We start from the raw sequence: 12,395 nt of genomic DNA, 5'->3' as shown, positions 1-12,395 counted from the left end.
CAGAACAGATCCTTGAGAAAATCTACAGATCGCACTTCTTTCTTTGGAATAGTTTCCATTTATCATTACTCGCTGGCATCTATCAATCAGCCAATTTGTACTCCATTCCACCACCTTGGGACCTACACCAAGGTTTCTCATTTTATTTATGAGCATTCTATGTGGGATTGTATCAAAAGCCTTGCTGAAATCCAATAAACCACCTCAATGGTCTTCCTTTATCCAATTCTCTAGTTGTGCAATCAAAAAATTCAATTAGATTTGTTTGACAGGACCTTTTGCTGATATAGCCAGTTGTCTCAGATTCTGTTACCCATTGGATTTGCAGATATTTGATTATCCTTTCCTTAATGAGTATCTTCATTTATTTTCCCACCACCAAGGTAAGCAAACCTGCCAGTAGTTTCCAGTGTTGCGCTGTGGATAGAAAGGAGCACCAGGGGGCGCTTCCCAGCATGGGACAAGATGCGTGCCCTACGGCGAGACGGTCCAAGTCTGGGAACTGGAGAATCGGGAACCTCTTACTGAACCTGCACGCCCAGGTGAGACCATCAGTGCAATGATGGTCTCTGAACCGTCCTCCGACCATTCCAAGCCCTTTCGGACTGCTGCTGGGAACGGCAAGGGCGGCAGGCAAGACAGAGGACAAGGGCGGACGGAGACATGGCACAGGACAAGACTCAGGGGAAGGAAGACGAAGACTCAGATGGGCATCTGGAACATGGATGAAGACACCAGGGCTGGAATGGAACATCAGGATATAGATGACAACAGGAGTGGATGGACATCACAATGAAGACAAGAGACCAGGAACAATGATGACAAGGGATCCCAAGATGAATAACAAGAATGTCAGCAGGAGCGGAGAGCAGGAGTCTGAAGAGGACAAGTTCCAGGGAGGCGAAGGCAAGGAAGAACTGATCTGAGAGTCCTTTTGTAGGCTGAAGAGGTGGATCCAGGAAATGAGGTCATCCAGGGCCCACTCCCTCACTGGCCCTTTAAAGCTGGTGAGGAGATGCGGCCCCACTCCTAAGGAGAGGAAGCAGGAGAGGTGCAGGACCCTGGATAGCGGTCCTGCTGAAGCAGCGAAGAGGAGGAGCTGTAGCAGGCCTGATGCTGAAGCAATAGCATCCTTCCACTCAAGGAGGTGGAGCAAGGCAGCGTCCTGCCACCGAGGAGCAGGCTCCAAGCCTGCCAAAGATGGCGTGGGCGGCGGCTCCATGCCACAAGGTAGACGCTGAAGTCCGTGGCTCCTGCCGCGATGAAATGATGTCAGGGGCGGCCTCCTGCCGCATGGGGAACCCCAGCACGGCTCCTGCCTTGCCAGGACGAAGTTGGCACAATGGCGGCCTCCGGGCCGCAAGAAAAGCAGGAAAGCAGCTCCAGGACGGCTTCTGTGCTGCGATGAAACAGCGGCGGCCTGGGCTGCGCAGGTAAGAGCCTGCTCGCGGCCTTGCCATGAGCAGGATCGCAACATCCAGCCTCCTCCATGTTGCCTCTTTTGTATAGTGGGACCTCAACTGCCTTTCTCTAGCCAGCAGAGGCACCTACATGTATGCCCACATGACTGTTTAAACGTTACTGTCTTAATATGGACACATACATTGATTTCTATAAGGTCCTTTCTGATGTTAGGGAATTTGAAGTTCTCATTTGCTTTCGTTTTGCGCATAAAGTGGAAAAAAACTTAGAGTCAGAACTGTTCCAGTCTTTTAAGATTATGTAGGAAGAGTGTAATTTTAATACTGCCTTTTCATTTTTTGAGGTATAGGAATTGGTTGGGCATTGGTTTGAACAATTTAATCAGTTCTTTCTTCTATATATTGTTATGTGAAGTTTGAATAAGAAGAAGTCTCTTTGGTTTACCTCGGAACTCAATGAGTTATGCAGAATGGTTTGCAGATTAGAGAAGGAATGGAGTAAAGATAGATTGGATGATAGTAAGAATGCCTATAAGTGTAAATTGAGCCATTATAATGTAGAGATAAAAAGGGCAAAGGAGAATTTTTATAAATCCCAAATTGCCTCTGCTCTGATTTTAAATGTATGGGTAAGCAGGTAGTTTCTAGAATGGACGCTAAAGTCTTTACATTCTTCATGTGATCCAGTTCCTTTTGGTTTGCTTGTCAATCTCTCTTCTCAAATCAAATGTATCCCATCATTATGAATATAATTAATAAATCCTTAACTGCAGGAATAATCCCAAAAGATTTTAAGAAGGTGGTGGTGCAACCAATCAAAAAGGACAACTCAGCTTCTAGTGCAATACTCACAAACTTTTGTTCTATATCCAATTTACCTAGTGTGGAAAGCTCTTAGAAAAATGGGTCCTGCTACAGTTATATGAGTATTTGGAAAGCAATAATGTGCTGGATACACATCAATTGCACTTAGGCAAGGTTGTGGTACAGAATGTCTGTTGGTCTCGTTATTGAACCATGTACTTTGTAAACTAGATAGAGGTCATTCTATGTTATTGGTCCAATTTGATATAGCCTCTGCATTTGACTCAGTGAACCATTCTATCATTATTATTCAACTTAGTTTTATTAGTCTTTCATTGGTGGTTCTGGCTTGATTTTGATCTTTCATATCTGAACATTTCTATCGGATTTCTAGAGGTTCAAATTACTCTTCTTTGCAGGTGATGTCTTCTGGGGTTCCACAGGGATCTATGTTATCATCGGTACTTTTTAATGTTTACCTTCATTCATTGGGATCTCTCTTTCATGCCCTTGGGGTGGCCTATTTGATTTATGCTGATGATCTTCAATTCATTCTTCCTTATACATCAGCTAGTTCTCTAGCAAAGTAGATGTTTAAGGATTGTATGACCACAATCCAGTCCTAGTTATTTCAACACACTGGTTTTGAATGTTCAAAAGATTAGTATCCTATATATTAGTTGTAAGTCATCTGTTGAGAACAAAGAGAGAAAATTTGGTGATACAATCATTCCAATAGTGACTGAGACTAGAAATCTTGGAATACAATTGGACTTCGGGCTAACAATGAAATCCCATATTGCATCAGTAATAAGATCTGCACTTTTCAAATGGTTCACCCTCTTAAATTATTGTTGCCCTCATGGATTTCTGCTTGGTAGTTAAAACTTTGGTGCTTTCCAAGATAGATTATTATAATGCTCTTTTTATTGGATTACCTAAAAATCTCCTTCAGGTATTGCAGCTAATACAAAAATGGAGCAGCTAGGGTAATTACAAGGGCAAAATACACTGATCATATATCCCTGGTGTTATGTTCTTTGCACTGGCTTCCTACTGAGGAAAGAGTTTTAACGTTCTTACACTGGTATTTAAATCTTTACATTTTGAGCGATATTGTCCAACTGGATATTTGCATTTGGAGGGTCAACTTTATCTTAAAGAGACTTGACGGTACTAGTTGTAAGTTACAACATACGAGGTCAAGGGCTTTTTCTCAAGTTGGCCAGCTCTCTGGAATAATCTGTCCCTTACTTTAAGATTGTATGAAGATTATACAATTTTTAGAAAACATCTCAAAGCCTTCTTTTATAAGCATTTTTATGAAGTCTGATTTGCAAGGTGTTTAACATATATTTGTTCTGTTATTTAATGTTTTTGTTTTTATACATTTGTGAATGTGTACTGTAATTTGCAATTATCAGTCTGTGATTGAATTGGTGGGCTATAAGCATTTTCAAATAAATAAATAAATGATCTGGAAAAGGGAGTGATAAGATTCACAGATGACACAAAATTATTCAAAGTTGTTAGATTACAAGCGAATTATGAGGAATTGCAAGAGGACCCTGCAAGAAATAGGGGATTGAGCACCTAAATGACAGATGAAATTTAATGTGGACATTTACAAAGTAATGCATTATAGAGAATAATAATCCACGCTATAGGTACACAGTGCTGGTTTCCATATTAGGTGTCATCACCAAGGGAAAGGATCTTGGAATCATTGTAGATGATATTTTGAAATCTAAAGGCCAGTGCATGGCTGTTGCGGCCCCGACCGCCTCCCCCACGATCGGGGCCGGGTCCACTTACCTCCATTCCGGACTGCGGAGAGGAACGCCAGGGTCCCGGCCTGGTGGGCCGCATGGCTGCGGCGTCTCCACGTGGAGAACACCGTCGAGCCCATCCATAGCTCCGCCCCCTCGCGTTGCCCCATGCGCGCGCACACGTGAGATCAGGCCATTTAAAGGTCTAGCACCCGGAAGTGCTGGACAGCCCCCTAGATGACGTCAGACACCGGCATTTAAGCCGGCATCTGACTCAGGAAGTTTGCCTTGCAACGAGGTCCCTCTCTGAGACTCTAGTTGCCGTCCTGTTCCTGTTTGCTCCTGGTTCCTGGTTCCTGGTCTTCCTGTGCCTGCTCCAGTTCCTGCTCCAGCTGACCCTCCTTCTGCTGACTTCCTGGTTCCTGACTCCGGCCTACTTCCGACGCTCCCTGCTCGCTGCCAGCCTCGACCTCGGACCTGTTTCTTATTCCGTCTGCTCCAGCCTCGTAAGTCCCAAGGGCCCAGGTCCCTACGGGCCCCTCCTGGGGGGATCCTGGGTCCCGGGTGAAGGCTTCCCAGATCCGCCGGCTTGAGACCGCCTAAGTCCCAGCGGTCCAGATCCCTATGGGCTCCTCCTGGGGGGATCTAGGATCTCCAGGGTGAAGCCGTCGCCAGGCCCGCAGCTGGATTCCGGCTCCCGGTCTGTCCAAAGGAACCCTCCTTTCATCAGGCCGGCCCAAGGGTCCACCGGTTCTCCCAGTCACAACAGTTTGCAAGGCCATGGACCCGGCGGAAGGACCTAGCCTGCAAGCCATTCCTGGGATGGCACAGCGACTGCAACAGCAGCAACACTGTCTTGATGTTCTTGCCGCTACCGTGGAGCGGCTGGCCACTCATCTAGAGGCAGCAACCCCGGAGTCACCGCCAGTACCACCTCCAGCTCCCGCCACGAATGTAATGGCAACCACCCAACTTCCTGCTCCAACATGCTATGCGGGGAACACTAAGGCTTGCCGTGGTTTCCTAAACCAGTGTTACGTCCGGTTTACCTTGCTGCCTGCTCAGTTTCCATCTGACTCCGTAAAGGTAGCTTACATCTTCTCTCTACTCGATGGGAGAGCGCTTGACTGGGCCTCTCCCATGTGGGAGCAACAGGACCCCTTTCTGCACAACCTCAAAGAGTTCGTCTTTAACTTCCGAAAAGCCTTCGATGATCCTGCATGCCAGTCTACAGCTACTTCTGAATTGTTGCAGTTAAAGCAAGGATCCCGGTCCGTGGCAGACTACGCCATCGAATTCCGCACCCTCGCCATGGAGGTGCGTTGGCGCGAGGATTGTCTGAGGGGTATATTTCTGGAGGGACTGGCAAGACATAACAAGAATGAACTGGCTGCCAGGGACATTCCTGATGATTTAAATGACCTCATGGATGTGGCTGGCTGGTAGGGATGTGAATCGTTTTTCAACGATTAAAATTATCGTCCGATAATGTTTATATCGTCTTAAATCGTTATAGAACACGATACAATAGAAATTCTAACGATTTATCGTTAAAAATCGTTAAATCGTGTTAGTGCGCACTAACTCCCCGTTAGTGCGCACTAACTCGATTTAGTGCGCACTAACTGAAAATGATACAAATAAACACTTTCCAGGTCACTGAAGGTCAGTTAGGAATGAATATGTGTTCCTATTGGCTGGCTGCCCTCTTATCTATTGATGTTACCAAGGTTACCACTGAGGTGATGGTTGGGGGGATGGGAAATGGAACTGGAAACTAACGAACACCAACAGAAAATGAAACAAAGTGTTCACACTTCCCAGGTCAGTAAAGGTCACTTAGGAATGAATATGTATGTATGTATTCCTATTGGCTGGCTGTGCTCTTATCTATTGATGTTACCAATATGGTTGGGGGGATGTGAAATGGAAACAGTTGGAAGCTTGACAAAAAAAGTAATGTAATGATCAGCACTCACGTGACTAGAACTTGTTTGTTTATTATTTTTGTTAGCAGGCACCTGAAATGCTAGTGCATGTTGAATTTGCCAATCACTGTGCATTTTAGAAAGGTGGTCCTGGCTGGAACTGTACACAGTTCAAATATATGTAATTGATTGTTGGTAAGTGTATTTTTTAAGTAGCCACACTGGCACCAGTATGTTTACTTTTCCTCCTACTTAACTCACTAGCTCAGCTTTGTAAGAAGGGCTTCTCTGCTTGTGTGTTGTTTTTGTTTGGTGTGAGGAGAGCAGAAACATCAGATCTTTATTCAATCTACTACAGTCATCTCTTACAGTGCCCTATCCCTATTAATACCAGGAGTGTTGTGATCTTCCTGCACACAGTGCCCTAACCCTGATACCAGTCTGAGACAGCTCCCTCCCTGCATTACTAGTGAGAGGCTGGCTTCACAGACAGGGGGGAGCTGTCTGACCCTCACTCCTGACTTCCCCCATGTCCCAGCTAGTGAATGGTGTGTGGGTGAGGGGGGGGGGGGGGGGAGGATGGTGAAGTCTGAGACAGCTCCCTCCCTGCATTACTAGTGAGAGGCTGGCTTCACAGACAGGGGGGAGCTGCCTGACCCTCACTCCTGACTTCCCCCATGTCCCAGCTAGTGAATGGTGTGTGGGTGAGAGGGGGGGGGGGAGGATGGTGAAGTCTGAGACAGCTCCCTCCCTGCATTACTAGTGAGAGGCTGGCTTCGCATACAGGGGGGAGCTGCCTGACCCTCACTCCTGACTTCCCCCATGTCCCAGCTAGTGAATGGTGTGTGGGTGAGGGGGGGGGGGGGGAGGATGGTGAAGTCTGAGACAGCTCCCTCCCTGCATTACTAGTGAGAGGCTGGCTTCGCAGACAGGGGGGAGCTGCCTGACCCTCACTCCTGACTTCCCCCATGTCCCAGCTAGTGAATGGTGTGTGGGTGAGGGGGGGGGGGGAGGATGGTGAAGTCTGAGACAGCTCCCTCCCTGCATTACTAGTGAGAGGCTGGCTTCACAGACAGGGGGGAGCTGCCTGGCCCTCACTCCTGACTTCCCCCATGTCCCAGCTAGTGAATGGTGTGTGGGTGAGGGGGGGGGGGGGGAGGATGGTGAAGTCTGAGACAGCTCCCTCCCTGCATTACTAGTGAGAGGCTGGCTTCACAGACAGGGGGGAGCTGCCTGACCCTCACTCCTGACTTCCCCCATGTCCCAGCTAGTGAATGGTGTGTGGGTGAGGGGGGGGGAGGATGGTGAAGTCTGAGACAGCTCCCTCCCTGCATTACTAGTGAGAGGCTGGCTTCACAGACAGGGGGGAGCTGCCTGTCCCTCACTCCTGACTTCCCCCATGTCCCAGCTAGTGAATGGTGTGTGGGTAAGGGGGGGGGGGGAGAGGATGGTGAAGTCTGAGACAGCTCCCTCCCTGCATTACTAGTGAGAGGCTGGCTTCACAGACAGGGGGGAGCTGCCTGACCTTCACTCCTCCGGGGTATTGTGATCTTCCTGCACACAGTGCCCTATCCCTGATACCAGGGGTGTTGTGATCTTCCTGCATGCAGTGCCCTATCCCTATTAATACCAGGAGTGTTGTGATCTTCCTGCATGCAGTGCCCTATCCCTATTAATACCAGGAGTGTTGTGATCTTCCTGCATGCAGTGCCCTATCCCTGATATCGGGATGTGTGCAAGAAGATCACAACACCCCCGGTATCAGGAATAGGGCACTGTGTGCAGGAAGATCACAACACCCCTGGTATTAGGGATAGGGCACTGTGTGCAGGAAGATCACAACACTCCTGGTATTAATAGGGATAGGGCACTGTGTGCAGGAAGATCACAATACCCCTGGTATCAGGGTTAGGGCACAAGTTCTAGTCACATTGACTGATCACATTACTTGTTTTGTCAAGCTACCAACTGTTTCCATTTCCCATCCCCCATATACTGTCAGTAGGAAACTTGGTAACATGAATAAATAAGAGGGCAGCCAATAGGAATACATATTCATTCCTAAACTGACCTTAACTGAACTGAAAAGTGTCAAATTGTATCATTTTCAGTTAGTGCGCACTAACTCCCAGTTAGTGCGCACTAACTCCCGTTAGTGCGCACTAACTCGAGTTAGTGCGCACTAATCGGAAAAAACGATTTTTAACGATTTTTTAACTAAAAAATCGTGCCTAAGACGATTTTCTTGCCCTGGCATACGATTTCTATCGTTAAGACGATATGGAAAACGATTCACATCCCTACTGGCTGGATTGACTGGAGACTTCAGCAACGGGCAAAGGAAGGGTGCCCGCCGCGCAGGCCCGTAACACTTACCCCAGCACCCTCCAGACCAACGACTTCCACGGGCAAGCCAAGAACACCACCCGCAGCTTCTCCATCCGACGAGCCTATGCAAATAGGTCGCGCTCCTCTGACTGCAGAGGAGAGAAGGAGACGCCGCACGCTCGGGTTATGCCTTTTTCTGTGGCGAGAAGGGGCATTTTCTAGCACAGTGTAAAGAACGGTCGGAAAACGCCCGAGCCTAGGAAGTTCCGGGGAGCTACTCCTAGGTTGTGCTGGCTCAGCTCCTCAATGTACAATCCCAGTGACCATTAAATACCTTGGAGGGTATTTTCTTACTTTGGCCTTCATAGACTCTGGGGCGGAGGGGAACTTCATTGTAGCAGACTTAGTGCACCAATTACGTCTATCTACCATACCACGATGCCCTCTGCTACGTGTCACGTCTATTCGAGGCACTATGCTTCCCAGGACCATATCGGAGTCCACGACCCCCTTGACACTCCAAATGGGAGTCCTCCATTCCGAAGAAATATCCTTTTTAGTGCTGGAGAAGGCCGTGCATCCCCTGGTGCTAGGATTACCCTGGCTACAACGTCACTCCCCAGTAATCAAGTGGGATACCCTCCAACTGGCACAGTAGAGTCCCTTCTGTTTCTCCCATTGCCTCAAGATTCCATGACCCCATCAAGTAGCCTTGCTTAGCACTTCGGTACTACTGTCTGCACCTTACAAAGACTTCGCCGAAGTATTCTCCAAGGAAAAGGCGGAGATTGTGCCTGGCAGCAAGTCTATAGCGCAGTCGAAAGGCCGGTGTTGAGGAAGAATCTCCGCCTTTTCCTTGGAGAATACTTCGGCGAAGTCTTTGTAAGGTGCAGACAGTAGTACCGAAGTGCTAAGCAAGGGTTCATTTATCAAAGGTTTATCGCACGCGATATGGCCGTATCGCGTGCGATAAACCTTTGATAAATGAACCCCCAAGTTAATAGAATGTTAAGTATTATTAGGAAAGGAATGGAAAATAAAACAGAGGGCTGTATCATAATGCCTCTATATCGATCTGTGGTGCAGTTCTAGTCACTTCATTTAAAAAAAGATATAGTGGAACTAGGAAAGAGGTGACCAAAATAATTTAGGGGATGGAATGACTCCCTCTATAGGGAAAGGTTAAATAGGTTAGGGCTCTTTAGCCTGGGGAAGAGACAACTGAAAGGAAATATGATTGAGGTCTATAAAATCTTGAGTGGAATGGAACAGGTAGGAAATGGTTATTTATCTTTTCAAATAGTACAAGGACTATGAGACATTCCTCAATTTGTTTTAAATGTGCTACTTATTACTTCATGGAAAGTATTTTTCACTCAGCTCATAATTAAACTATGTAATTTGTTGCCAGAATAGGTGGTGAAATCAGTTAACGTAGCTGGTTTTAGAAAGAATTTAGCAATTTCCTGGAATGATCTATAAACAATTATTAGCCATGTAGGGATGGGAAAGTCACTATTTATCTTTAGTTATTAGAAGGAAAGATTGGGTCTAGTCTTTGGGATTCTGCCAGGTTCCTGTAACCTGGATTCACCACTGTCAGAGACAGGATGCTGGGTTAATAGATCTTTGGTATGATATAGGATGATATTTCTTATGTTTCTTATGTTTCTTATGTTTCAATGGAAAGGAGGATCAAAGTTAAAAGTGAAAGAAGGTAAACTCAGGAGTAATCTAAGGAAATATTTCTTTACTGAAGGGGTGGTAGATGCATGGAATAGCCTCTCAGACGAGGTAGTGGAGAGAAGGACAGTATCTGAACTTAAGAAAGCATGGGATAAACACAAGGGAACTCTGAGGGAATGGTAGGTGTTGTAGAGCTGAGCAGCTGGTGTGGATGAGCAGAATAGATGGACCGTATGGTCATTTTCTGCCATCACATTTCTGTGCTTCTAAGAGATTCATATTCAAAAGTATTTAGCTGGCTAACTTAGAAGTTACAATCAATCTAATAGAACCCTGCCGTCCTATCATTGCAATATTAAATCAAAATTTATTTTAAACACAATTTCATGAGATGCTTTTATTTTAAACTCACCAGCAATCTCTGGCTCTAATATACTTTAAAGTTTGAAAACATCTTTAGCACCATGAGAGATATGAATATTAGAGATAAAGTGGTACACTCACAATTGGAACATTGTATTCAACCAGTGGAAGTTTTTGGCCACTCGGTGTGTGGGTATTGCAGTTGGTGTCAGCATTCCATTGTTGGTAAAGAGTGGATTGAACCAGTAACAATCTATGCGATAATATGTCCTTACCCTAAGGTTTATGTAGGGCGCACTACACGACCCGTGAGAGTCAGACTGGGGGAACATAAATCACGTTTTAATACAGCAAGAATGACAGCACCGATGGTACAACATTTAATGGAAGCTGGACATGATTTTGCTCATATGAAGTGGACAATAATAGAACAATCCAACATGTCAATCCATGGTGGAGATCTTAATGTTAAACTTATCGTGAAGCCTTCTGGATTTATACTTTAAAGACCTCCTTTGCCAATGGGATGAATGAGGAACTTAATCTCGCTATGTTAATTTAATTGGAGGAGACATGGCATGAGTGATTGTAAATGGGGAGTTACTGATTGGTTGGATGTTATGGTGTGATCGCGGATAGGTTCAGTGGAGAAGCTCTGGTGACGTATAAATGACGTTTTACGCTAGGGATCAGCTGAAACGTCATCTGTTTGAAGATCAAAGACATGGCTAGAGAAGATGCTTTGAACAAATAAACAGCATGGAGAGAACCCGTTACACAATGATGCAGATTAACATCCCCTGAGGAAGGACGGTTTGTTTGAAACATGTACATGTCAAAAAAAATATGCTAAAGATTTTTTCAAACTTTAAAGTATATTAGAGCCAGAGATTGCTGGTGAATTTAAAATAAATCACAGCAGAAGAATGTGCGGCAATCAATTAAACTGGACAATAGCATTCGAATGAAGCATAAACAATTTAATAAGTGCACACATCAATAGTGCACAGAATTTAAATAGTAAACGTAAATACGTAGTTATACAAAGCCCCGACACGGCCGTGTTTCGCGTCAGGCTGTGTCAGGGGGATGAATTCCAAAGTTCTATAAAGACAAAATCCATACAGATATTGTACAGTGTGGCAGGCACAATGGTAACATTGGTAAAAATATATAGAAGTTAGAGATACACAAGGCACTGTAAAAAACAACAAACTAACTAACAACAAAGCAGTCTGAGGTACAGAAACAATCTGATAGCGTGTAGGCGAACCCTGTATGGATGGGGGGGGGGGGAAGGGGAAAGGGGGAAGGGGAAGGAATAAAGAAAAGAGGGAAGGGGAGGGGGGAAGGGGGAAGAAGGGGGGGAGAAGGAAAGAAAGGGGGAGAGAGGCAAGAAGAAAATAAGGGAAAGGCAAGGACGAGAAGGAACAAGGAAAAGAGGGAAACAAAGACAGATCAAGGAGAGTGTTAGAACAAGCGCAAAATTTCTGTATAGTACCTTAAGAGAGATAAGGGTGAAGCTCTGGTTGCAGCAAGAATCGCTAAATGTCAGACACTAAAACAGAAAACAGGCACAGGAAGCATTAAGGTATCATGTGTTGCCAAAGCTTCCAATATCTTATAAGATTGCACAGGCAGCAGAATTACCTTCATACATGAAGTTTAGTATTTACATTTTGTGCACTATTGATGTGTGCACTTATTAAATTGTTTATGCTTCATTCGAATGCTATTGTCCAGTTTAATTGATTGCCGCACATTCTTCTGCTGTGATTAACCTAAATGTGTGCGCCTTTAACTCCGCCCTTTATGTATACTTGCACCGAATTTAAAATAAAAACATCTCATGAAATTGTGTTTAAAATACATTTTGATTTAATATTGCAGTGATGGGATGGTAGGGTTCTATTAGATTGATTGTATATGTAGATCACTGTTAGTGGTGGAGTGAATAGGTGTAACTCAGAAGTTTGCCAGCTAAATGAATATTTGGGCACATGGCTAGCTAAATTCCAGTCAGCTAATAAATTAGGTGGCTAGAATTTAGCTGGATAAGTTAGGGGCATTCCAGGGGATAACTGGGAGGAGTTAAG

The 12,395-nt window shown here is 45.4% G+C and overlaps 1 protein-coding gene across 2 annotated transcripts in view; it reads right to left on the bottom strand.

Moving 5' to 3' along the window:
* Nucleotides 1-12,395, bottom strand: part of C6 (complement C6) — a 171,274-nt gene that overhangs the window by 136,610 nt on the left and 22,269 nt on the right. The window lies entirely within an intron of this gene.

Source organism: Rhinatrema bivittatum, chromosome 1 (genome assembly GCF_901001135.1).
Source record: "Rhinatrema bivittatum chromosome 1, aRhiBiv1.1, whole genome shotgun sequence".
NCBI lineage: Eukaryota > Metazoa > Chordata > Amphibia > Gymnophiona > Rhinatrematidae > Rhinatrema > Rhinatrema bivittatum.
The sequence above is the reverse complement of the archived record's forward strand: the minus strand, read 5'-3'. Positions and strand labels throughout refer to the sequence as shown.